Consider the following 26,396-nt stretch of genomic DNA (forward strand, 5'->3'; position numbering starts at 1 on the left):
ACGCTGCCGACGCGACGCTGCTGCCTGCCTGCCTGCGGTTGCGGCTGCTCCATTTTTATATTTCGCAACTTTCAGCATGAGGCTGTTAATTTGCATCAGTGTGTGTGTGTGTGTGTGTGTGTGGGTGTAAGTGAGGGTGTTTATGCATGTGTGTGTGTGTGCGAGTGCGTGCTTTTTTGTGACGGGTTTTGTGAGCGCAACCACCAACAAGGCGGTGGTCCAGGGCCATGGCCAATGCCACCCCCAAGTACTCGCATTTTTTTGCGGCCGTCGCTGTCAATTGTGTTTGTGTGTGTGTGTGTGTGTGTCTGTGAGTGTATGTGTGGAGCCGGTCAGAGGACGTTGCTGTCGCAGGCTCCGTGGTTTATCCTGCCGCCTGGCCTTGTGCAGTATCAGGACAGCAGTCGCTGTTGCCGGTTCAGGCAGCAGCGCCACAAATAAATCTTAGTCAGAGCCAACAGCAGCAGCACCAAAGCAGCATCACCAGCCACGGCGGCTTCGACCAGTCGGCCAACCATATAGCCAAACAGTCAGACAGCCGGACGGGCAGACAGGCAGGCAAACAGGCAAACGGGCAGACAGTCAGACACTCAGACAGGCAAGTGACACATGCAACACCAGCCGTGTGGCGACGACTTTGCAACTTGAAATTGATTTATGGTGCAAATTTCATTGTCTGGCCCGCTCGCTTCGTTCGCTCTGTCTGGCGCTGACTGTTCAGTTATTCAGCTTGTTAGCCACACTATAAATGTTAAATATAACTATTTCTCAAAAAGTGCGTCTGTGTTGGTGTCATGTGCGCGTGTCATGTGCAGTTGTTGTTGTTGTTGTTATTGTTATTATTATTATTATTGCTATGACATTGACTTTAGCGCGCCACGTTCAGTTCAGTTCAGTGCAACATACAAGTAAATCCAAAATGGGAAATCATATAAAAATATTATTTAAAAAGCTTACAAATGACGACGACTGGCAAGCATTGCATTAACACCATAAAATTGAACAACAAATAAACAACTTTCGCTTGAAATGCAAAAACTATATACTACATACAAGTATATATGTATATAAATAAATAAACATCGCGTCAACTTGGCCCGAACTGTGTGGCCAAAAAGCACTTGGAAATCGAATGGCGGCAGAGCAGAGCCAACAAGTAAGTTGCAATTTATTAATTATGCAAATATTGTTTGCATTTGATAAAAATGTTATTATAATTTTCGTAATTGACACCGATTGTAAAATTCATTAATTAAATATTCATTTAGAAATAATCAATGCTAATTGCGAATCATTGCCTATAAAATTTTGAGCAGCATTAATGAAGGAAATTTAATTGCAAATCAATTCAATTTATTTTAAAAGTTTTTTAGAGAAAACAATAAACGTGTTTAGCGCATTACAAAATATTGTTCAATAATTGTTAATTTCAATTCAACCAAAATTTGTGGCATTCAGTCAATAATCACTTTATTTAAATGAAAATAAAGGAAAACGAAAATAATATAATGCTTGCATTTCAAGAAAAAGTCTCCCATCACATATATTAAAAATATTTCTCTATTCAGTAATAAATATTTTAAAAATATAGAATCGATTGCACCCAAAAATTAAAAATTTATCGAATCACAAAATGATTTGGAATTGATTGCATAATGTTAAGCTTTAGCGACTTCTGCTGAGAGATGGCCAATTTTTAAAGCACATTAAATTACTTTAAAAGCTTAAACTTCAAATTTGACGAATATATATATATATATTTTTATAATTTTAAATTTAACTTAATATTTTTTATTTCTTGCGAATTTCGGTTCATGTTAACAATTTCGTATTGGGAGCGGCAGAAAATGCTTTAAATTATTTACTAATTATAAAAAATTTCCAATTACGAGTAAAAGTATGAAATATTTCGAAAATCTGCAACTAAAATGAATAAAAAAAAGTATTTATGAATAAGAACACCTTACCTTCTCACTTCCCACTAATTATATTAATTTCACGATTGATTTGAGAATATTTCTGTGGACATACGTCAGGTCAATATTGAGCTCCGTGCTTTTAATTTCTTAATGGCGAAAGAAAATGTTGGAAAACTGAAAAATCCAATGAAAAAATCGCGGTTTGTTTAACTTTGTTGCATTCTTTTTCTGCACTCTGCAGCGACTATTGAAATGAAATTGCTTCTCCCAGCCTCGGCAATATTTCAACATTTTAACAGAGTCGAAAGAAAGTTGAAATAAAAACAGTAAAGAAAAACACAGAAATTGGTGGGAAAATAAATTAAAAGAAGAAGAGGAGGAGAAGCGAGAAACAGCTTTTGTGGGTTCTGGGGGTGAGGCGCATTAAATGCCACTGACAGCCGCTTATCAAGGACAACCGGAGTCCGGCCAGTCAGTCAGTTAACCGCTTTATATGACGTTGCACTGTCATGTCAAGGGGCATGCCGGAGGGGAGGGGAGGGGAGGGGAGGGCAGCGCGCCTCACGGCTCGTGCCCCGCGACTTGTGTTTCTGATTCAGAACTGGACCTGCCAGGGCTATGAAATGTTTCATCATTGGAAGCGAACGAACGAGAGGCGAAATGTTCATTTCGTGATAAACAACAACTGGGCAGTCAGTCAACAACAAGAACAACAACTATTGGCAACAACAACGAAAAGGACAAGCGAGCAAAAGTAATAACAAGTGGAACATGTTCCTACATACACACACATACATATATATATATATATACTCGTCTATATGTATATATCTGCATATATATAAGTATGATTCTGAGAGCAATGCTGTGCAGTTAAGCGTTTGCACGTGCCTCCCTCCCAGAATCTCCTCCCTTCCGGAGTCGCACACTCTTGCAGCTTTTCTCGCCACAAACACACACATGCATATACTCGTATATGTGTATGTGTATATACTATATACGATATAAGTATACTTATGCGTCTGTATGTTTAATTTATTTTGTGCATCAGGTGACCCATTTAAGTGTTGATGAAACTTTTTGCTCACATCCCCATTTTGTGATTCTTTTTCACTTTCCTGCTTGTTTTCGTCGTTTTATTATCATATTTATTATGGTTGTGATTTTAATTTTGAATGCTGTTCCGGTTGAAACTTGTTTATTGTAAGCGCATTGTACATACATATATGTATAACTCATGTATATTGTCGAACGACAGAAAATCAGTCCGAAGCCATTCGACTGTTGAATGCAATGTTCAAGTATAACTTTAAATGATTTTTTTTTATCAAATATGTGGTTTTTATGGCTTCTGTTTTAATTAAGATTTACTTATTTAAGATGCATTTAACTTGAGGCATTGGTTTTATCTCAATATGCCCAAAGGTATGAAAGGAACTAAGAGACGTGAACTGTTTTAAATTTACAACATATTTTAAAAGTAGACAAAAAATCTGTTGCTTCGACTTAAATTCTACTTTAAATTGCTAACAAAAATATATGTAATATATATATATATATATATATATATATATATATATATATATATATATATATATATATAGAACTGTTCGTCGTTTAATTAATTATTATTAATCATTAATTAATTATAACCATAACGCCAAGCATAACAAAGTGTACAAAAACTTATTGTTAACAATTAAAAATCGTATTCTAATAAGTCAGGTGGGATTCCTTCTGAAGTTCAAAACAATTAGAAAATAACAACTATGGAAAATGAAGCTTAATTTAATACCAGACTTGTACGTTTTAAGATTTGCTAAGTGTTTGTTTTTTCCAATTGCAAAATAAGCCATGTTTTCAGCAAAAATCATTTATTATCGTTTCACCTTTATAATAAAAAACAGTCCCTATTCACAAAACTATTCATTTAGATCATCAATTGAAGCAATAATCTCATTCGATTCACCGCCCTCCCAACATGCTTTTCCAATTATCCGTTCTTTATACTTGTAAGTTCTTTCGAACCAACAATACATATTTAATAGCCCGAGGGCTGTTCAACCCTTTCAATCGCTCAAGAAATAAAACAACCATCGAGTCCGCTACTTCAAAAGCTTTTATCACTAACCCCTGAGCCTAAGCTGCCTTCTCGCCAGCTTTTGTGTTGCTGGACCACCTCTTTTGCTTTTTAATTTTCAGCTGATTTTTTGATTAATGCCTAAACGACAGCTTTTCCTCAACTTTATTCTTTTTTTTTCTTTTTGGCCAACCAACTCCCATCTCGGTCATTTGCCTTTTTATGCAAATCTCTGCCACTTTAATTAGAAACTCCACGAAGGAAAGAAAAATGCCGTTCATTTGCGTTCATTTGTCCCCACCTCTCGGAGATTTCCCCCTTTTTTCTTGCTATTCAAGATTTTTTGTCGCGTTTCGTTTGTTAACATTTTTTTGTCATTTATAAATTGGAAAAGTTTTCTTAAGCAAATTATGCCATTTCTTTGCTTTGTTCGCTTGCTGAAAATTTGGAACCCTTTCTTGCGGCCTTATCCTCCTCGCTCCCCCGCCCACTCAGTCATTTATAATGTCGATTTTTCTTGGAGAGTATTTGCTGTGCTTTAATACATTTTTATGCAAGCGTCATCAGCATGGAGTCTGAGACTCTTATCCCATGTCCTTGCAGCAGCAGCAGCCGGCTGGCCAAACAACTGCTGTCTGCTGCCCGTTACCCTTAACCCTTGCCATCGCTGGTTTGTCCTTGCAACAACAACAACAATAACAACAACAGCAGCAGAAGCGACGGCAAGAAGAACGACAATAACAAGAACAGACAAACAAATTAAAGCGGGATTATCGTGCTCAGCATCATTTCATCTCATTTCTGAGCTTCCCCCTCCAACCATTTAGTTTGTTTTCTTATAAAGCCTTATATTCTCTTATTCTGCTTCTTCTTCTACTTCTTCTCTGCAGTTTTTTGTTAACCCTTTTATGGCTGTGTAACCTACGTAGTGACGTCTCAGCTGACGTTTCTCAGCCATCGTATGTTTGCCGCCACTTCCTTCGACTGCCACTGCCACAGCCACTGCCCCTGCGTCGCATATTCAGATTTGTTTTTCAAGATTTCGTTTGCATTGAGGTAGGCTAGGGTTCCCAGGCTGAGTAGCAAGAACAACCATAACAACAACAACAACAACAATGAGAGACGTGCAACCTACGACCACGACTTTTGCATCCGTTCGGTGCATTCAACTTTATGTCTTTGATTTATTGTCGTCTCTGCGCCTTCCTCTTGTCTTTGCCTTTTCATTGAAAGCGAAACAAAGCCATGACCATCATCATCACCATCATCTTCATAATCATCATGATGATGATGATGATGATGATGATGGTCGTCCTCATTTGAGCGAACAGTATGTAGGTCTATAGGGTAACTCTCGGCACACCACTTTCGGTTTCCAACAAAAGTCGCTGCGTGGGTTTTCGGTCGCGTCCAACACAGTTCTTTCCTTTGATTGCTTCCTTTTATTTGTTGCCCCTTGCCACTTCATCATGTTCTGCTTCTGCTTCTTCCTCCCCATCGTCATATGATGTAATAAATATTTCCCTTTGTCTGCCACTTGCTGCTGAGCTGAGACTGCTGTTCGATGTGAGAAAACCGAACATGTGTTCTGCGCACAGTAAGTAGGGACCTCATAAATTCTCGTTGCAAATCTGTTGATTAGTGAGAAAATGTAATCTTGTTGTCTATTTTGTGGTCAGGCTGGTTGGAACCACAACCAGATTATGTAATAAAGATAAGCTATAAGAATGAAATGGCCATGGCAAGTGTTTCTGTAGGCGTGTGCACCGTAATTAGCCGTAGGAGTCATGTAAGTGGGTGTGCCTCCTCCCGACTGACTCCTTCCATGGATGTATGTATGTATGTATGTATGATGCCATGAAGGTACGCGTTGGTAGGGTTCTCAGTCTGCAGTCTACTCTGGTAGTTCTGGCAGCTCGGGCAGCCTCATGAGCCAACTTTGTACGCCCAACAATCAAGGATGAGTTCAAGTTTTGTGTATTCAAGTAAATGTGGGTTTTCGTTTGGTCTTGCCTTTAATGCGCTTTACTTATGTATGTGAACCCTTCCTGGCTGGCTCAAGGCTCAAGGCTAAACCTGTTCCTGTTGCCTGCCAGCCTGCCTGGATGCCTGACTGCCTGACTGCCGGAATGCCTGGCTTCATGAATTTCAATGCTGTACGAAATAAAAAGAAAACAAAAAACAACAAACCAACAACTTTTGCAAGAGTTCCAAAAGTAGACCACAAATTGTGTGTGTGCGGTATATCGTACAGTGCAGCCTCTACCTAACGAACTTTGTTCTCTTAATGGAAGCAATGCATTGCCATTTGTAAATAGAAGAGCATGTGTTTCTTACCCAAAATGTCGTTCGTTATTATGGAAACGTGATATCTGCCATATAGTCAGCCTTTGATGGATCGTAAAAAAGGTAGAATATCGGGAGGTCTAATTAGACATGCAGGCTCTTTGCCTAAGACAGATTGTTCGATGGAACTCGTATTTCAGAATTACAGTGCGATATCAACTGACTACAAAACTTTTAATCTTTAAGACATAAAAAACATTAATTAAATGAGAGTCTTTACAAAGGCTTTCCAAGCAACTATCGTCAATACATTTTGGAATTAATGTGGCTCGAATAAAAATAAGAATAAATGTATCTAGAACATCCTTAAAACATAAATATATTTCATTCCACTTAATTCTTGAAAATATAATTGCCATCTATTTGATGATTTGATGATCTTAATGCATTACCTCCTTGAATCAAAGCCAGAAATACGCGCACACATTATTATATAAGCACACATTAGCCTCGAATCTTTTATCACACTTTTTCTGCACTTTCCTGCATTCACTGTCCTTTCATCACGCACCCATTACTGCTGCAATTTTAATTTCCAATACTGTTTTACAAAAATTTTAATTTTATTTAAAATTTAAAAGTCACTTTAACGCCATCGCTTTCTTGAATTAAATATTTAAGCTTGTATATAAGCCATTTAAAAATCTAAAACTCTTTTCTGTGGATGTGGAACAAATCGGAAGTCCAATCCATTAAACTGGAATTTAGAGCGGAAAGTAGGGACTTAAAAGTATTCAAAAGTATTGCTGTTCAAAAATATATTTTCTACACTTACTGTATATATTTATACGATTTATTCTAAGTTTTATTAATATTTTATTTTTGTTTATTTATTTCTCAAATTACAGGACTGAAAAAACGGTTCACTCTCTCATTTGAAATTCATTAATTTTGTTCAACCTAATAATTATCTGCCTTAGCAATTAAAATTTCAACAATTTAAACTTTTTCCATACAAAACAGAATTTTTTTTTTAAATTTGTTCTCATACCGAAGTCGATCTGTAAAAAAGTTATTGCTGTTGTTATTGTATGTTAAAACAAAGTTTTAGTCTCGCATGTTTTCCCATGGCGTCTGTTTCTGCTGTTTTTATGTGAAATCTCATCTCTCTAATTCACTTAAAATTTTATGGCACATAAAATGCCAAAGCAGATACGAACACGCACACATACACACACACACACATACACTGCACACAGCACTTTGAACACACACGCACTGAAAATCTACAGAGCTCTCAAAACAAATTACCACAAAAATGTGCCACAAAACTGGCAAAACATATGGCTAAAGTTTTACAGTATAATAATGTATACTGCCTGCCACGCCGCAATTATGGGTGGCAAGGCAATAACAACAACAACACGTGCAACAGCAACTATTGCATTCGAGACAAACAGCCAAAAATTTGTTAAGCATACGCTCTGTGGGCCGTCTACTTTGCCAGCTGCCTGTTGCAGATGTGCAGACAAAAGGCGAAGTTTTGCAGGCATGTTGTTGTTGTTTGTTATTGTTGTTGTTGTTGTGTTGCTGGTTGTTGTAGCTGCTGCTGCTGCTGCTGCTGCTGCTGATTTTGTGATTGACTGCCGCAATTTGATTGATGGTTCCACATTCGTGCATAACATTTATGGCAACAATAAAGGTGCACAAAACATACACCTATCTATATACAATATGCATATATATATATATTGCACATAAGAAATGGCACTTAATTAACATACTGTACATACATATTTGTGCATAAGTATATGTATATTGTTATAGTCAGCCAACACACCTCAACAATTTGCCGTTCATTCGCTTGTCGTGCGCTTTAATTAAAAAGCAAAGTGCAAAATGAAAAATAAGAATAAAAAATGAATAAAAAAAAATTAAAAATGGCAAATGCAAATAAGCACTAAATAGCAGCAACAGCAACACCCACAAGCATTACAACCAGCATTGAGTGCTTGAGTAAATGAGAAGCTGACTCTGGCGAGCCCATCAAGTGGGTGTCAACAACAACAACAACAGCAACAACAACAGCAATGCGAGTAATAACAATTGCAATTGGCAGCCCGCCACATGCGACATTTTGAGTCAAATTCTCACTCGCACTCACTCAGAGACTGTGGATAGATATAACAGAGATTTATACATATACTCGCATTAGTTCGTACATACATACATACGTACATATGTAGGCTTGTAGGGGAAATCAGGCAATGCGCAAACTCACAAAAGCGGAGCGAAATCAAAGAGCGCGTTTTCTGCTGCCATGTTGCCTACAAATGTCATCCCAAGATGACTTGATCAGCAACAAAAACAACAACAGCAACAGCAACAACAACAACAGCTATGAAACTTAATGCTGTGCTGTTCTCAGTCACGTAGGCGTTGCATCGTTAGCCACAACTTTTGCATGTGGCCTAAAAGGAAATGTCAGTCAGGCGCCAAGCCCACAGCATAATAGCAACAACAAATCCAACAACAAAACAGCTGACTGCACCACAAACCACTTTTCAGAGACCACGCATTAGTTGGCAAACAACAACAATAACAATAATAACAACAAGAGCAAATGCAGGGTCTCATAACATCGCAGTTAGCAGAAATTCCCCAAATGATATCGCAGGCGAAAGTTCTTCTCTAGAATCAAGAATGCGAAATGCCCTTCAACGAGCCAAGCCAACCTAAAATATACAAATTATGAATACCATACACATATGTAGGTATTATTTTGCCATTATCTCATCACAGATCCTCCTATAAATGAATATTATACTATTATTATTGTATTCACATTCATCTATTTATATAAGTATTACTGTTTTTCAAATTATTATGATTTTTTTAAATGTTAATTTCGGACTGGAATTTATGTAATTTAGTGGAACTTTGGCTTTATCTTTATATAAAAAAGAAAAATGTATGTATAGCAACAACAAATTCGTATATAGGCATTCCACATGCTGCTGAGACTATCGTTCTGGCAGCTCTGGCGGTTTATCTTTAGTTTTAAGAGGTCTGTGCTAAATAGCATACTTTTTTTACAAACTATCTTCCGGATCCATACGCCAAGTCGGGTACTTCTGGGTTTACTTAAATAGGTCAAAATATTTCTCAATTTATATTTGTTTAAATTTTTTATATAAATAAATATACATAATAAAAAGCCAGACTCTCAGTTCGTTTGAATATAAAGCTGTAACCAAATAGTAGGAATTAATTACATTTTACATTAATCAACATTTATCCAATAATCCAATCCAATCTAGAACATAGTTTTTTGATAATTATTAAGCTGTGTTTAGAAAGCGCTTGTTTTCAATACTTTCTGGTTACCGTCGGCAATGTTTTAGTTCAAATAAATCAAGCAAATCAAACGTTCGTGCAAAAGAATGTTGGTCTAACAACCATATGCGTGTGCATGTGCTATTGTTGTTGTTGTTGTATTTGTTGTTATTGTTGTTGTTTTGAATCCTGTCAAACACGTGCGTCCGTTGCCTGTGGTGTGGAGTGGTGTGTTGTGTTGTTTTGTGGTGTGGTGTGGTGAATTGTTTGAGTTTGTCTGGTGAGCCACTCTCGAGAACTCAACACGGCCGGCGACAAAGCGACAGAGCGCGAAATATTGTTGCGCAGGGGCAGCAGCAGCAGCAGCAGCAGAAACGGCAACAACAACCACACTAACAACAACCACATGCTTGCGAGCAACATGTTGCGTTGCAGCTGCCTTCACGAAATGCAAAAGTGCAATTTGCAAGCACACACACAAACACACGCACGCACACACACACACACACACTTGGACAGGCACAGAGCTTAAGCGAGTGTCGCTCGACTCGACTCGACTCGACGATGACGACGTCGACGACAACGACAGCAACAGCAACAACAAAAACCACATTGACTGCAAATTTTTTGCCGCCCGGCCTATAAGACAAAGCTGAGTGCCTGCCTGCCTGGCTGCCTGTCGGGGCGCTTTGGCCGCCAGTTGCCGCATTCGCTTTTTGGCTTTCGTGCCGCGCGGCTGTTCTCTCACAAAAAATAAACACAAAACAGAAAATTGCATAGCTATTTCAATTCCTTTTCCAACTACTATATACTTGTATAGTAAATACATAAATCAGGCGTTTCAAAACGTGTTCTACACAAAACTACAAAACTCTGCCTGTGGCTCTGTGTGTGTGCGTGTTGTATGCAAGTGTGTGTGTTAGTGCCTTTCATATCCTTCTGCCTTTAGCAGTGCTAATCGGCAGACTGCCAAAGAGTGCAAACTATATTACAAATTATTGCAAGTAGCGACGGCAATTCAACAGAAGTTGCCGCCAAGCCTGTTAACTATTTTATATAATTAAGAAAAAAAAAATTTTAAAAAAAGAAAACACAGCAGCATATAGAAAATAATAAAAAGTTGCGTGACGTAAACATTTTCTTTGACAGCGCGAATTTTTTGGCCTAAATATATTTGAGCCAGCTGAGAATTTTTGGTGAGTTCATTGATTGAAATGTTTTCTGATTTATATAGAAAATGTGTTATTTAATATTTATGGAAGAGCGCGTGCTTTGTCGCCGGCAAACAGAATTAAAAAGCTTACGAGCAATATAAAGAAATGTTTTCGAAAATAAAGAGCACTAAACATTTTGTTTTTCTCAACTAATACAAATCTTCTGCTAATAATAACAGATTTTCAACAATAAATTAAATTGTATCATAAAAGATAAAGTGAAATTATTTGAAATTTGGAACGAACTTAATTAAAAACAATAAAAGCTCAAATTTGAGTTAAAATACAATCATAAAATCATTATAGTATTGCTATGGTCATGTACTATACATATGTATATGTATGTACTGAAATGCATTACCTAAATGAAAAATTTATATCAGCAATAACAAGTATAGGCATAGATCGTAGAAATATAGACGCAGCTCTGATCCGATAGCCAATTTGAATTTTCAATAAGATGATTTGAATAATTTGTGCAAGATTAAAGCAGTTTTTCCCATTTGTTTTTGCTAAAACCACAACACATTGTTATTGCAAAAAATGTGGATTTAATTTCAACAACAAATTTATAATAATAGTATGGGTTGAATGTGTCAAACAGTATAGACATTTTAATTGATTAGAAATTGTATTCATTTGCAATCAACAATCGCTTGTCACACATTCCAATTGATAAATTGAGAAAAGTTGAAGAAATCAATAGAGCAACTACTTATTGCCAGGTTAAGTTTAACTTTAACATTCAAGTTAAATTATTTCAGAGTAATTAAGTAAACTTTTCTAGCTACGAAGAAAATAAGATGTATTCTTATCAAAAATAGAGAAATGGAAAATGTAGACTTTTTTAACAACAATTACAAAAAGTCTACATTTTATGTTTTAGTGGTCAGGTATGCAAATAATTTTAATACAAATCTACGTAATATCCCAAAATAAGCTTTGGAGAGGAATGCGCAAAGATGTTTGTTTTAGCAGAAAATTCGATTTTGTACAGAATTCCATTTTTGATTTGGAAAGTAACACTACATTTGTAGCAGGCGTATAAAATTCAACAAACTTAGTCTGTCTGAGCGTAGTTTAACTTTGAGACTGAAAGTGATATTAGCTATTGCCATACATTAAGAGATAGAATATAGAATTAATAATTTATTGGAAATATGTTACAAAAGCTGTTTTTAATTTTTAAGTAGTATGTGCTTAGTTTGTTATAAGTTGGTTCAGTTTTAAGCTTTTAGCTCATTAAAAGGAAGTTATGGGAAAGGCAGGTATTGAGAGGACTCGGAAAGATTTAAATTTATATGTTGGTTTTATATTCGAAAAAAATTAAATTCCTGTGGTGCTTACTACTATTATTGAACGATTGAACGAGCATAAGAACACTTAAAAACTACATACTAAAGGTCTACTTTAACGAAGTTTTACAATTTGTGATTAATGTAAGCATTTCTTCAGTAAGTTCAAATATATTCTTATTATTGTTGAAAAAAAAATTTAATTTAAAGAAATATTGCTTTTCAAACGCTTTCCATTACCAACTGATTATTTTCTATTTTCTTTCAATAATTATAACAAGTGATGCAATGCCTGAGTATAAATAAATATTGTTGCTTTTTAAAAGGGGTATACAATTACAAAATTAGTGTGAATTGCATATATACAGCCCAATTGTGAGTTGATTAATAATATTAATTAGTATGAAAACGCGAATTTCATTTTCAGATAATGATTATGAATTAGCTTTGATTACTTTTTGGATATTTGCATTCATATTCAATTCTTATTCTAGATAGCGCTTTTAACTCTAACTACTTTAAAGTTAGCAGACATTTTTGAAGTAATTTCTTTTAGCCTAAACCCCCCAGACAGTTGCTGCTGCTGCTTCCAATGCACTTCATCATGAGGGAGCAGCTGGAACTAGGCCCAAAGCGAAATGTCAAGCGTCAAATGCTCAAGTTCCGGCTGCTGATGTTGCATCCTACACATGCGCAACAACAGGCCAACAAGCTGCCACCAGCAGTGGCAGTGGCATGGGCAGTGGCAGTGGTGGCAACAACTCAAGAACTACACCACACAGTCACTATAATCGGTGGCTTCCTTTTGGCCAGCTTCCTGCAAAACCGAGAACACAACTGGGAACTAGGCAGAGAAGCGATGCGAGTGGACCCAGGCTGGCAGCCTAAGCCAGTGCGGATGAGTTGGGATCGGGGTCGCTAAACCAGGGGCTGTCTAATATAATTTTGAAATAACTCAACTAACTCAAGAGACGTTTCGCTGACCAAACGATGTGGCTGGATGGCTGGCTGGCTGGCTGGATGGCCGCCTGGCAAAGAGTTGAAGAGCCGGCCTATCAAAATGCCAAAACCAAGTTAGAAACCAAGTTGAAGTCATTGTCTGTGTAGACTAAACTAAGCAACGAGACAGCAGCAGCAGCAGCAGCAACAACAACAGCCACAGCAACGACAACGACAACGATAACAACAACAACAACAATAGCAATGTGAAAAAAAGGGATAAGCCGGAAAGCAACACGGAACCCAAATTAATACAATAATTGAAGCCAATTTAGTGTAATTTTCTTCAATTTCGTTTTTTGTTGCTCTGTTGTCGCTGATGTTGTTGTTGCTTTTATTGTTGTTGTCGTTGTTGTTGTTGTTGTTTGTGTGTTTGTATGTTTGTTGTCTGTTGGTTTTGTGTCTAGCCATTGCTTGAGTTTCTGCGCCGCCTCGAACTGCCAACTATTATCGCATTTGTTTTGGTATTTGTTGTAGTTGTTGCTGTTGTTGGTATTGTTGTTGTTGTTGCCCAGACCCAGCAGCGAGCGTTGTTAATCTCCCGGGCAATGCTTTAAGTTAATTTGGACGTTGTAGCCATGCCGCCGCGTGCCATGTAAGAGCTGCCCCCCCCCACCACTCAGAAACTTATGCGCCATCGTCCGAGTCCGAGTCCCAGTTCCAGACAAAGACCCAGAACCAGACCTAGAACCAGAGTTAACCATTCTAAGTTTAATGTTGCCATCAATTTCAGTAGTTCACTCTTTCTTTGTTTTCAGCATGTACATCGATTGTACTAATCCCCTTTGGTGAACGATGTTGATCAAATTACACAGAAACCCTATCTATCTTTGTATCGAAACTTTTATTTTTGTAAGCATCGTCGTTACTTCTTCTCTTTCTAAGCAGCAATAAACTTGGAGCTCCATTTTTGTTTCGTTCGGTATACAAGTTGATAGAAACATAGAATAAAACATCCGTCCACAGTTCTTGCATCATTTAAACTTTTTAAAAAAGCCTACAATAGCCTACATTAAACTATAAATATTTATAATCGTGCCGAGCTATTAATTCACTCCACAGTCACAGTCGAATGACAGATTAAGTTCTAATGAATTAGTTTATTTAATGATCCAGCTCGGAGCCCATGACCGAAACGACATCTCTTTATAATCGAACTTGGATTGTTTGGCCAGCTGCTGGGTTCGACACACCTAACATTTATTTGCACATTTTATTGTTCTACTGGTCGACTATCTGTCTGCCTCTCTATCTCGATGTCTGTCCCAGTCGCAGTCCAAGTACCAGTCCCAGTTCCTGTCCCTGTCCCTGTCCCTGATCTAGCCCCGGTCATTGTCTTTGTCTTTAACTGACATTTTATTGCCGCTGTTGCCGCTTAATTAAATTAACAACAACCGAACCAAAGGCGTTGCCTTGACTTGATCGCCAGCCCAGAGCTGAAATACTTTTGGTCATTTACAAAAACAACACAGAATAAAATGTAATGAAATAAAATAAAAAGTGCAATCGGGTGAAAGTTACCACACACTGGCCTTTCACAATCCAAGTGGCATGCACATTGGGGGCCTTATTAATTTTGGCAGCGAGACGGCTTATCTAAAAGCTAATAAAAACTCTTAACTCTTCAGATGTTAAGTTGCGAAGGCCATGAAAATCAAACATCAAAATTTATGTGCCGAGTTATGGGCCGGGGCTTGTCCGGTCGTTAACATTTTGACGTTTTGTTTATAACTATGAAAAATGCATAAAAGCTATATAGCTGGGAGAAACAAAATTTAATTTATTTCGTGCAATTTGTGGCTATGGCTGTTCCCATTCGGACAGCCCTGGCGGAAATTTTCTAAGCTCAGGGCGGACAATCATTAAAAAAAACTTATAGTTGGAACTTAAAATTGTTTAACAACTCTTATGTACGTCATAAATACTATATATGTATATATAGGCAGTTACGCAAGCAACTTTTGTGTGGGAGCGAAGTTGCTAAGCAGTATTAAGCTATTGTATAATTTTAATTAAAAATATTAGAAATTATAGATACATATGTACATATTGCTAACAATTTTGTCGATTAACAGCATTTAAAATACGATTATTATTAACTAAAAAAAATGAGCAATTTGATTTTTTATTTAGTTTTTTATCATTCCTATTTACTAATATATTGTGTTTAAAATTACAACTTATGTTCAAATTCGAAATATGTATGCTAGAAGTTGCGACCAATTTAAAAATCCAATTTGAGCGAAATAATTAATTCTTTAGTGAATTATTCATTCAACTTTTTAAACAAAATATTAAACTACTACAGCTGAATGCTAAACTATGGCTCTTCTAATTCACATATATTTTTTTTTCAAATACTAGAAAAAGTAAACAAGTTGCATTTTTAAAAAGTATACATAAGTATTTGTTCCCAAATTTATTTAATCAGAATAGCAACTTTTTGGAAAAAAAGCTTGAGAATTTAAGCATAACATTTTGTTTGTTCATGAAACATATTTAAATAAAATATTATTAAAGTCGAGTCATTCGAAAAATGTTGCATTTTTGTTAAAAATAAAGTAGGAAAATCAAGAACTAAGAACAGAATTCCTTTACAAATAAATAACTACAACAACAAAATCCCTAGCATTTAAATAAATGCTCGCATTTAATCAAACATTGAGACGCACATTTTTTTTAATCAAAAGCTCAATTATGCAAATATTGAGAAGAAAAATATGCAATAGTCCATATCAGAAAAATATAATTGAAAATACAAATGTATTTTTTTTTCTCGTTTGCTGCTGGCCGTGTGCTGTAAACTGTAATTTGAAAAACATCACCGCAAACTGTCAAAATTCTCTGACATTTACAAATTATTTTGTGCTGTTTGAAATGCGCTCGCCTGGTTTCAATTTTGTTGCAACAACAACAACAACTACAACAAGAACAAGAACTGAAGCAACGACAAACTCTGGCCGACGGCCCCTGGCACGCCACATCAAGAACAGTTTGACGCTGTTGCTGTTTGCTGTTTGCTATTTGCTTATTTCTTTCCTTTTTTATTTTTATTTATTTTTTATTTTTTTCATATCTACTGCTGCGCTGGTACCGCTGCTGCCTCAGCCGCTGCTGCTGCTGCTGCTGCTGATGGCAGTTGGCGCTTTGAAATGCGAAATGGAAGTAGTCGCCGTTAATTTGCGTCAACGGGCTAATAAAGTTTCGCGTCGCTTTTGATTTTGAGCAGCGCCAGCAGCAGCAACTTTGTTGGCCAAATGCGGCAAATGCAGCGTATCTTTGCGCTGCCTGTCTGGCTGGCTGCCTGGCTGCTGCCAAATGCACATATGGCCAATAAGACACGTCGCCTGTCAGCCAAAATGTCAGTGCCTGACATTTCAATATTGCCATGAGACGTCTAGATACTTCTCCTTATACATCATGCATTATGCATTCAGCGCTGCTCAGTTGCCGAGAAATTCAATATATATTCCAAAGCATTCGATATCGCATTTGATTATTGTTTCTAGATGTGTCGCTTCCTCTAATTATTTATTCGGGAAAGTTGAAAGCTTGCTATATCAGTTCAATTAATCATATTTTAGTCATATATAAGTACATAGTCCTCGACTCTTATGGCATGATAGTTTGCACAAATAACAGTGTAGAATTTACAAATTTTCTCAAATCGGCCGTAAAAATTTAATCCATAGCAGATTTGTGGCATAGCAATGTTTTTGGAACAGCAGTTTTAGGTAATTTTTTACTGAAATGTTCATTGTGATTAGCTTACTGGATTGGAAAAATTTGTGTGATAAATAATTTGGCTGTCTTCTCTTAAGTTTTAGATTTAGTTGATTAGACTTCAAGGCCTTTTTCCCTGCTTTCTGTGCATGCTGTCATCCATTGGGCAAATAAATAGATAATGAGTAGGGTTTCGAAATTTAGAATTTAAATTCTTCACTTTTTTGTAAGGAAATTAACGTTTTTTCTCTTTATGCGATTGTTTGTGTGAGAAGAAGAATGAAAGAATGTCTTAAGTTCTTAACTCTGATGTGCGTTGGCATTGCTAATAAAAATAAAATATGAAATATTTTAATAATAAAGTACAATCAATTTTTTTTAATACAATAATTCTGTTTTTTAAACTTAAAGCAAAAATTGCTTTTTATTGTTGCGAAGTTTCAATTTATGTTTTTGAATTTTTTATGAATTTTTGTAAATCATTAATCTTTATTAAAGATCTATCCTAGGTAGGAGAATTATTGAGTTTCATGATAACCTTAAAAGTTGTTCAATCATGCTCTACGAATGTTGCTTAAATGATTCACTTGAGTTGGCTCCAAATGATTCCGAAGCGTTTTAGAATTCAGATTCTAGAATTGTATAAGCCAGTTAGTTAATAACTATTTATTTCAGAAATGCTGATACTTTTCAGTTGGCTGCTGGTGATATGCTTAGGCTATTCCACAAATAAGTAGATATGTTTAGATTTTACGTAACTAGCGCTTGCTTGTAATTGCGGGCCACAACTTCCGTTTTGGCTGAACGATAAGCATCACAGGCAAGGCAAGAACAAGTGTCGCGGCAACATGTTGCCAAAGGCAGCAGACTAATCCTATTTGACTCTCTTCCCCTCTGTCCCTCTGTCCTTCTGTCCCTCTGTCTATGACATTCCACATTAATTGCATTTGATTGAGCACCTGAGTCTGCGGCTCAACCAGAGCCCCAGCCTCGGCCCGAGTATCAATGAACTGCTCGGCCAGCATGCCTTCAGGCTATGCAACCGAATAAGTGAACGTCCAGGCGGTGCAAGGTGCAAATTCCCAACAAAGACTGAGAGTGGAGTGTGTGTGTTTGTTGTTACATGGCTGCAAGAGTCTGAAAGGAGCAAGTACCAGTACCTGAACCTGAACCTGAACCTGGGCCTTGCCTTTAGCCCACAGCTGCTTAGTTTATTGCCCGACCCTACGTCTGCGTCTGCGACTGCGACTGCGCACTTCACTGACTGTCTCACTGGCTGATTGTCGGACTGGCTGACTGTCTTAGTGGCGTGTCTATGATGCGCCTTCTGCCCAAAGGAGTGGCCGCGCCTAATAGCTGAAAAGAGCAGGGAACAACACAACAACAACAACAACAGCGAAGAGTAGAAAAAAATGAATTATGATTTGACGGTAGGCATTTAATGGATGGCCATGGATTTCTATACAGACTGACGTACATACATACGTACATACATATATACATCTGTACGTTTGCTGACTCTTCCGCCTGACTGACTGCTTCACGAAAAATTCTCATTCTTATTCTCCTTGTGGAACGGAACGTTTGGCGCCAATATATTGACAGCTGCCCCATCTATGTGTGAGTGTGTGTGTGAAGTTATTTTGTTGGACAGGTGAATGCTATTTAGTTAGAATGCCGCGGACGACCACGTTTCTTCTTTTATTTAGCAGCGTGTGTGTGTGTGTGTGTGTTTCGTCATCTAATTGAATTTGCTTGGCACGATGTCTTCTTGCCGGCTCACCGACTATAGCCGGTGAAAGGCCGAGCGATGCAGTTTCAAAAACAAAACTGAAACACTTGGCGAGCAGTCTACAAAAAGGGCATTGAAAAGCATTCAAAATTGGAGCATGACAGCCAGTTGGGTTTCGATGTTGAGTCGCCGTTTGATGTATAGGTGTTGCTTTTGCGGTTGACTTTGATGGCCTGATATGCGAGGCTTGACGAATCTTTGATCTTTGCCTGAGAGCTGGCGCGTGCGTACCATTATTTATGTATTTCGTTTGGTGGAGTGCCGCACAACGCTGCAAGTAGAGTGCCCAAGGGGCAAGCCCAAGGCTGTCTCTGCGGCTTATCACAAACTGTTGCAACGATAACAATGCACTAAAGAAAATAAAAAAGCCATTTTATCACAAAGAAATTTAAAAGCAATTAGTCTTTAGAGTATCTAGCTTATGCTTGGGAACTATCTGCACAAAATGTTTAAAAATAAGGATGCATATTTTTCTTAGCTGCAACCATAATTTAGGAAGGGCCTACTGGAATAGGAATCGCTTTCTAGAAATAATGTTGATGCTTTATAAAGTACTACGTATACATATAAATATACAAGTACATATAAATTTTAACAGGGTATAGCTGATAAATAGATGAAGCAATTTATTTACATTTTTACATTTACATTTATTTAAAATATTATTTGTTTTTGGCAATTATATGAAACTTAATTTGTTTGTGCTTAAATTTTGATTAAGTGCTTTAAATAACTTACGAGTATATTGGAAATGGAGAGTGCTTCTCCAATCTGGAGTTATCCTTGAAAAGCTTAAAGAGCTACATATAATACGAAATCTGTTGTTTAAATTTGTTCTTTGTGGTTATTTCTGAAGCAATAAAGCTGAGAGCCGTGCTATGCGAACTAAACTCCTTTATTATTCTTAAATACTAAGTATTAATCAAAAATGTGAAGCATTTTTCATGATCGATAATTATTCGTCTTAGCTATGAAATATTATTTAAAAACAATAATCACCACAGCAGTAGAATTATTTCGCACATGTTGGAGTTTCTTCAGAACTACCTCCATTCACATTTTATTGTTTAAAAACTAAACATTGTTGTCTGCTTCTTCTTGAAAAAAAAAAGAGTAAAGCTTCGAGTTTCGTTCGTAAAATTTCGTTTTCACATACGGGACCCGCATGTGCACGTATCATATAATCAAAGCTTGGCAGCAACATGGGCGTTTGCAACAGCAACAGCAACAGCAACAACAAAAAGAACAACTAGTGGACTGCCAGCCAATTGTTATGCACAAATTTTAAAAGCCCTAAACAGGCCAAACACGCCTTACTTTTGCGTTGGCCAAAAACACAACAACTAACTGGCACTGACACAAAATGCTGCCGCCCACCAGAAAGGCCTTATAAACAATGCGGCGCATAAATTGCGAGCAGAAAACAACACCAACATCATCAACAACAGCAACAACAACAATAGCAGCAACAACAACAACAACAATCATATAAAGAGAAAACGAAAAACTCATTAGGCGCATCGCCTACCTACCAGCCTACCTACAAAGTAATATTGTACAAAATTACGAAGCTAATAACATAAATTCAATGGGCCAAGTCGAAAAGCCGCGCAACCTAACCTTTGCATATGCAGTTTTGTATCTTGTATCTATGAGATACACGCACACACACACACACACGTACACATATATGGTATACATACAAGTATGTATAGTTGCTGCGCAGCATTGCATAAAGTTCATTATAATAAAGTATAGAGCTGTGGTATCTCGTGGCATCTCTCTAGCCAAAAAGGAGTTGCCACCACCGCCGCCGCCGCCGTGCAGACAGAGGCGGCAACTGGCAGTAACAGCTACAACAACAACAACTGCAGCAACAGAAACAACAAGAACAACAACTGCAGCTTATCATAAAATATGGGCCAGAAATATGCGTAGAGCGGCGGCATCATCAACATAAACTAGGCGAATTAATTGAGTTGAGAAAGAGACGGGGTGGGCGAGAGACGAAGGGGGTGGGGGTCGAGACGTACTATAGACCGTCAAGTCACATAAAGCCAACAAATTATGCGTTTTTAAGTCATGACCCGACTCCATGCAACGATTGCACCTGCGTCGTCTCCGCATTAGACGCACATTTGGCCAAAACGGCCCAAAGACAAAACAGAACAAAACAAAACCGAACAGAGCAGAACAGAACAAAACAGAACTGAACCGAACAGAACAAATAGGACGTTACTCGTACTCGTAGCTGGCCAGATCTAATTGAGTTTTGAGCCATATTGAAAAGTCGTTTGCGCCGATCGCAATGAGAGTAAATTAAACCGTCATTAGTTCACCCTTTGGCACTTTTGTTGTCAAAGTGGCCGATCGACCGATCGACCAACATGTGAAGTGACGCGTTTGTTTTGCGCGTTTTCTGTTATGCTTCTCTTCTTGCCCGCTTTCCTCGCCTTTACTGTTGTTTTTTTCTACTTTTTTTTTTTTTTTTGCTGTATCGGCATCGTTCGTAATAATTTTGTAGGTTTTATGAGTGCCGCAAAGACAATTAGGCATTTCGTGTTGCTGTTGTTGTTGTTGTTGTTACCAAGTGTGGGCATTTTGTTTAGCGGCTTCGAACACTTTGATGTGCGCAACTGAAAAACGCGAGCGGGCGGGCGGACGGGCGGACGAGGCGAGTCGAGCGCGCGCGTCCGCAACGAATCTAACGCCTTTTCAACTTAAAGCTGCACATAGCTTTTAGTTTTGCCTTGTTGTTGCTGCTTTTGTACATCATGCTTAAGATTTATTTTTCCATTAGAGTGTGCCGCCAAGACATCATTGTGGGTGTCTTGACACAAAAGCCAAAAGCCAGCAAGCGGCCATGACGCGCACAAAACAAAAGTTTTGTTCGACCAAAGAATCTGTTTTCGGGCGACTTGGAAGCGGTTTGTTGGCGGCTTTAACAGCGCGAAAACACACACAAAATCGCAAAACTGTTCTGAGTTACAATAAAAGTGATAAAAAAAATTGAAGTAAAAATATAAATTCAAGAGACAATTTGGAATTCCAAAAACGTCCCAAACATATTCATAAATAAGCACAAAGATACTATTAATCAGAAATAAGTTATAAGCACCTTAAATGTGGTTTTATAGAAGAGTTATCTTTACAACTCCATTTAAATGTTGTGACGAAATAGCCCAAAGTTTCTTTTATTACTAAACAAACTATGTATTTTTTTTACGTTGAAAATTGTAAAAGTTAAATCATTTCACATAAGAAATATTGGTCAAAATATTTTAAAATTGATATTAATCAGAAATAAGTTATAAGCACCTTAAACGTGGTTTTATAGAAGAGTTATCTTTACAACTGCATTTAAATGTTGTGACAAAATAGCCCAAAGTTTCTTTTATTACTTGTACTAAACAAACTATGTATTTAGCTTCTGAATAAACAAAAGCTATATTTTTTAGCGACGGGTTTTTTTTACGTTGAAAATTGTAAAAGTTAAATCATTTCACATAAGAAATATTGGTCAAAATATTTTAAAATTGATATTAATCAGAAATAAGTTATAAGCACCTTAAACGTGGTTTTATAGAAGAGTTATCTTTACAACTGCATTTAAATGTTGTGACAAAATAGCCCAAAGTTTCTTTTATTACTAAACAAACTATGTATTTAGTTTCTGAATAAACAAAAGCTATATTTTTTAGCGACGGTTTTTTCTTTTTACACAGAAATTACTTTGAAAATTATAAGAAATATTGGTATATTTGGTATATTGTCAAATTGAAACGAAGAAATACTCGTAACCTGCTTTTGAAATTCTTTATAAAATACAAAAATATTGAAATCATTGTCAGCATAAAACGAGTAAACCCATTAAAGTTTACGTTTGTTTGTAAGCCCAGAATATGGGACAATAATTCCAAAAATACCTTGAGCTATCAATGAATAATTAATGAATAAACTGGCTCTATTGCTTCTGAGCGAGCTTTAAAATAAAAGCAGCTACTTATACTGCATCAAATATTTGTGCCTAAGATTAATTGTTAATTTATATATTCAGAAGATAAAAATTTCTTATGTGCATTTTTGGCGCTTTTTTATGACGCTTTCGACAGCGTCCGCCATATTTGCATAGAATTTGCTTTATTTACTAATCTTTATTTGCATTCAATGCAATAAAGTGGCAAATTTTAGCTGCCTGTTAACTGAAACTAGTCTAGTTTATTGCGCCTGGGCCCATTGATCTACAAAGTTCGCCCATTGGAGCATTAAAAAAAATGCAAAGCAATAGAAACCTCGTTTGCATAATCCAAACTAAATGGCAACAGATCGAACGAAATGAAATTCTGATTTTGATTTGTTAAATCTAGAATAAACTAATAGTTTTAATTAACGACAGAAAAAAGACAATAAAATGCTCTTCGCGTGTCGTAAAAAAGTTTGTGAAAATTTATGTGCATGAAATGAAAGAGACAAGCAAATTTTTTAACGGCCATCAAACCAAAAATAACAAATAAATAAATAAACAAAAAAAATAAAAAATAAAAATGGACCAACAGTTGGACACAAGACGTTGCAACGTCCACACAAAAATAATAAAAATGCTATCAAAATATGATTATGCTATGCTATCATATGTTCATAAGAAGGAAGAACTGCGCTGCTCTTTTTTATTAAAATCACACACACACATACACACATTTTTTATACATATGTGTATTAGGTTTATTCTGCTGGCTTTTGTGGCTAATGATTCACTTGCCGCATTGCTGCTGTTGCTGTTGTTGTTAATGACTTGACAGTAAAGTGGCCTCCACAATTTATGGCAAACTTGTCCGCCTACAATTTTCATTCTTCAGCCTCAGCCTCAGCTTCGTTTTGTTTTTATTTATTTTTTTAATGTGCGCGCGCGCTGTTTTATTTAATTTTTTAACTTTAATTTGTTGCTGCTTCGTCTACTACTTTTGGCATTTAATTGAAACATTTTTGACCATATTTTCTTAATGATCTGACATGACATGGCGTCTGTTTCTTTATACGCTTCGTAATTTTCACTAATTTAAAATGCCAAACTAAGCGGCAAACGAATGCACATTATGGCACAAACACTGAAGACTCTATACACTCCAAATGTCTTCTCTATTCAGTTATAAGGTATATAAAAACTGAACGACATTTATTAGTTGTCCGAGTTATAATTAAGAGAGAGAGAGAGAGAGAGAGACAAACAAAATTAAACAATTTGTTGCCTAAAAGACTTTAAATATATGCGTTAAAAGTTAGGAAATGTAGGAAAACGGCAGATATAAATTTGAAAACAGACAAACAGATGGACAACGGAAAAACATTACTTAACTAAAACTAAGCTAAGTATTTAATAGTATTTATAACATTCTGAATATTTTCTAACTGGAAATGTTATTCATCAACAACAACATCAAATCTATATATTAATAGATAATAAAGCCGCAGCTTCGTTCGAATTTTAAAACTTCCTTCTAAGTTGTGCAGTCTCAATATTTTACGATAAGAAGATATTACGATTGCCATGCCATAGCTCTAATACTTAATCGATCCTTAAGGCGTTACAAAATACAAACAAATTTTAGAATGCACTCCCACTGCAGTATAAAGAGTAGCTTGTCTGCTTAACCATGTGACATTTGCTCTACCTAGGCATGACACATAAGACAGCAAACACACTATACAGTATGCACTATAAATATTGAAGAATACAAGTATATACATACATATATATCCAGCAGCACATATCATTATTATAATTTGTACATTGTGTTCTGTTTTATTGCAGGCCAGCGTCATCGTCAACTTTATCGCAGAAAACGCCAACGCCTTTGGCCATGCCATTCATATAGTCGGGTGAGTATTTTAATTTTCCCTATGCGAGTATGTTGTTTTTCTTCTTTTTTCTTCATTTATTATTATTATTATTTTTTTTTTTGCTTAGCACTTTATGGACACTTGTCGTAAAAAAATGTGTTGAAAATGTTTTTGTTTCTTTATGGCACGAAATGAGCAAGGCTATAAAATTGAACCAACTGGTGCCCCCATGAGCATTTTTTAATGCGCCGAGCACCGAGCGCGAAGAGGAACTGTGTGTATAGTATGGACTTGTGTGTGTATGTGTGTGTGTGTTGCAAGCTGGTCTAAAGGGGCAGATGTCAGTGGCGCCAAGGAGTCGAAATAATGGTGTTTATATGACTATAACTACATGCATCAATATTGTACCATGAATATAAAGTGCCAAGCCGCTTACGATCTGACAAATGTTCTCAGCAAATTGTAAGGAACTTATGAATTTCTAACACTGCTTTATTAATTCATATCTTTCAATGCATTCCACTAAATTGTAATTCAGCTCAGACAAGGTCTGATAAGAATAATTAATGTTTCTGTATCTGGTAATGTCTTCAGCATAAACTTGTATGAAATTACTTTACTTTATGATCGTATTGTAATATTTCAATTCATTTGTTTAGGTTTGGTTGAAGGTCTGCTTTCATCTTCTTTCTAACGATCTGATTCAAGTTATTAGTGTCCAATAGATATTACGCGATAGGAAGAAAGATGATCTATAACATAGCTTTATTTATCACATCTACCCATTACCTCTTTCGAACTTGTTATTGTTGATAATCTTGAAGATAATTTGAAAGAATCTTGAATTAAATGGTTTGCACTTATATTGCCTCTACATGAAACATTATTATAACTTTCTCATCGAACCAATATCGAATGCAGTGTACAGCATACATTTAAATATTTATTTAAATTTTAATATTGCTTTTAAGTGGAAATCTCTAAATGAAAGACCTTCAAAATGAATATTGATTTATTGCAATGTTTATGCGGCAAAGCAGTTGCTTCCTTCATTCAGCAACGACTTAACCAGCCACGATTAATCTAAGATAAATGACTGCCTAAACCAGCTTCCGTTAAAATATCAGCAGTTTCCAGTTCCCGTTTTCCCCCCAACAAATGAGCACCCACAAAAAAAAAGCGGAATACTAATAATAATATTATTAAAGAATAAAAAAATTCACATAATGCCAACTAATTGAATTGATTTATGCATGTCGCGCATTTCAACAAACTTTTTTGTGGCTGCAAAAACCTCTTTTTGATTAATTTGAATTTATTAAGTTTCCATATCGTGGCAATACAATAATTTTCGATTTTTTTTGCGCTATCAATTTCAATGATATCCCAAACAATTTCATATCTCGCTGGTTTTTTTTTTTGCTGTTGTGCTTTGCCTCGTCGTTGAGTTGTCTTTTCTGTTCGATTGTCGCGCATTTTGCTATTATTTATTTATTTATGCATAGGTAGGAGGGAGAGAGAAAAGAAACATTGTCGCGTGTGTGGCAGGGAGAGGGGGGGCTGCAGGAGGGGAAATGCAGAGAGTGCGCCATGATTTATGCCTGGCACATTTTATGGCTATTTTGTTGGTAATTTATTAACAAGCTTGTTAACATGGCCAGTCAGCTAGTCAGCTAGTCGGCTAGTCGGCTATTCAGTTAGTCAGTTAGTCAGGCAGGTGAGGCGGCGAGGCGCTGAGGCCGCTCGACCAATATGCAGATAAGTACAAGCGCGCCAAAAACCTGCGCATGCATAGAGCCGCTAAGTTGTCGGCCAAAAGGTTAAAAGCCAAAACAGCAGCCAGTTTGCCAGTTTTTGGACAACAGCAGGTGGACTTAACGGCGACAGTGGGCTGAGTGTGCGTGTGTGTGTGTG

The sequence above is a fragment of the Scaptodrosophila lebanonensis genome, unplaced genomic scaffold (genome assembly GCF_003285725.1).
Source record: "Scaptodrosophila lebanonensis strain 11010-0011.00,11010-0021.00 unplaced genomic scaffold, SlebRS2 tig00000043-arrow-pilon, whole genome shotgun sequence".
In the NCBI taxonomy this organism is placed as follows: Eukaryota; Metazoa; Arthropoda; class Insecta; order Diptera; family Drosophilidae; genus Scaptodrosophila; species Scaptodrosophila lebanonensis.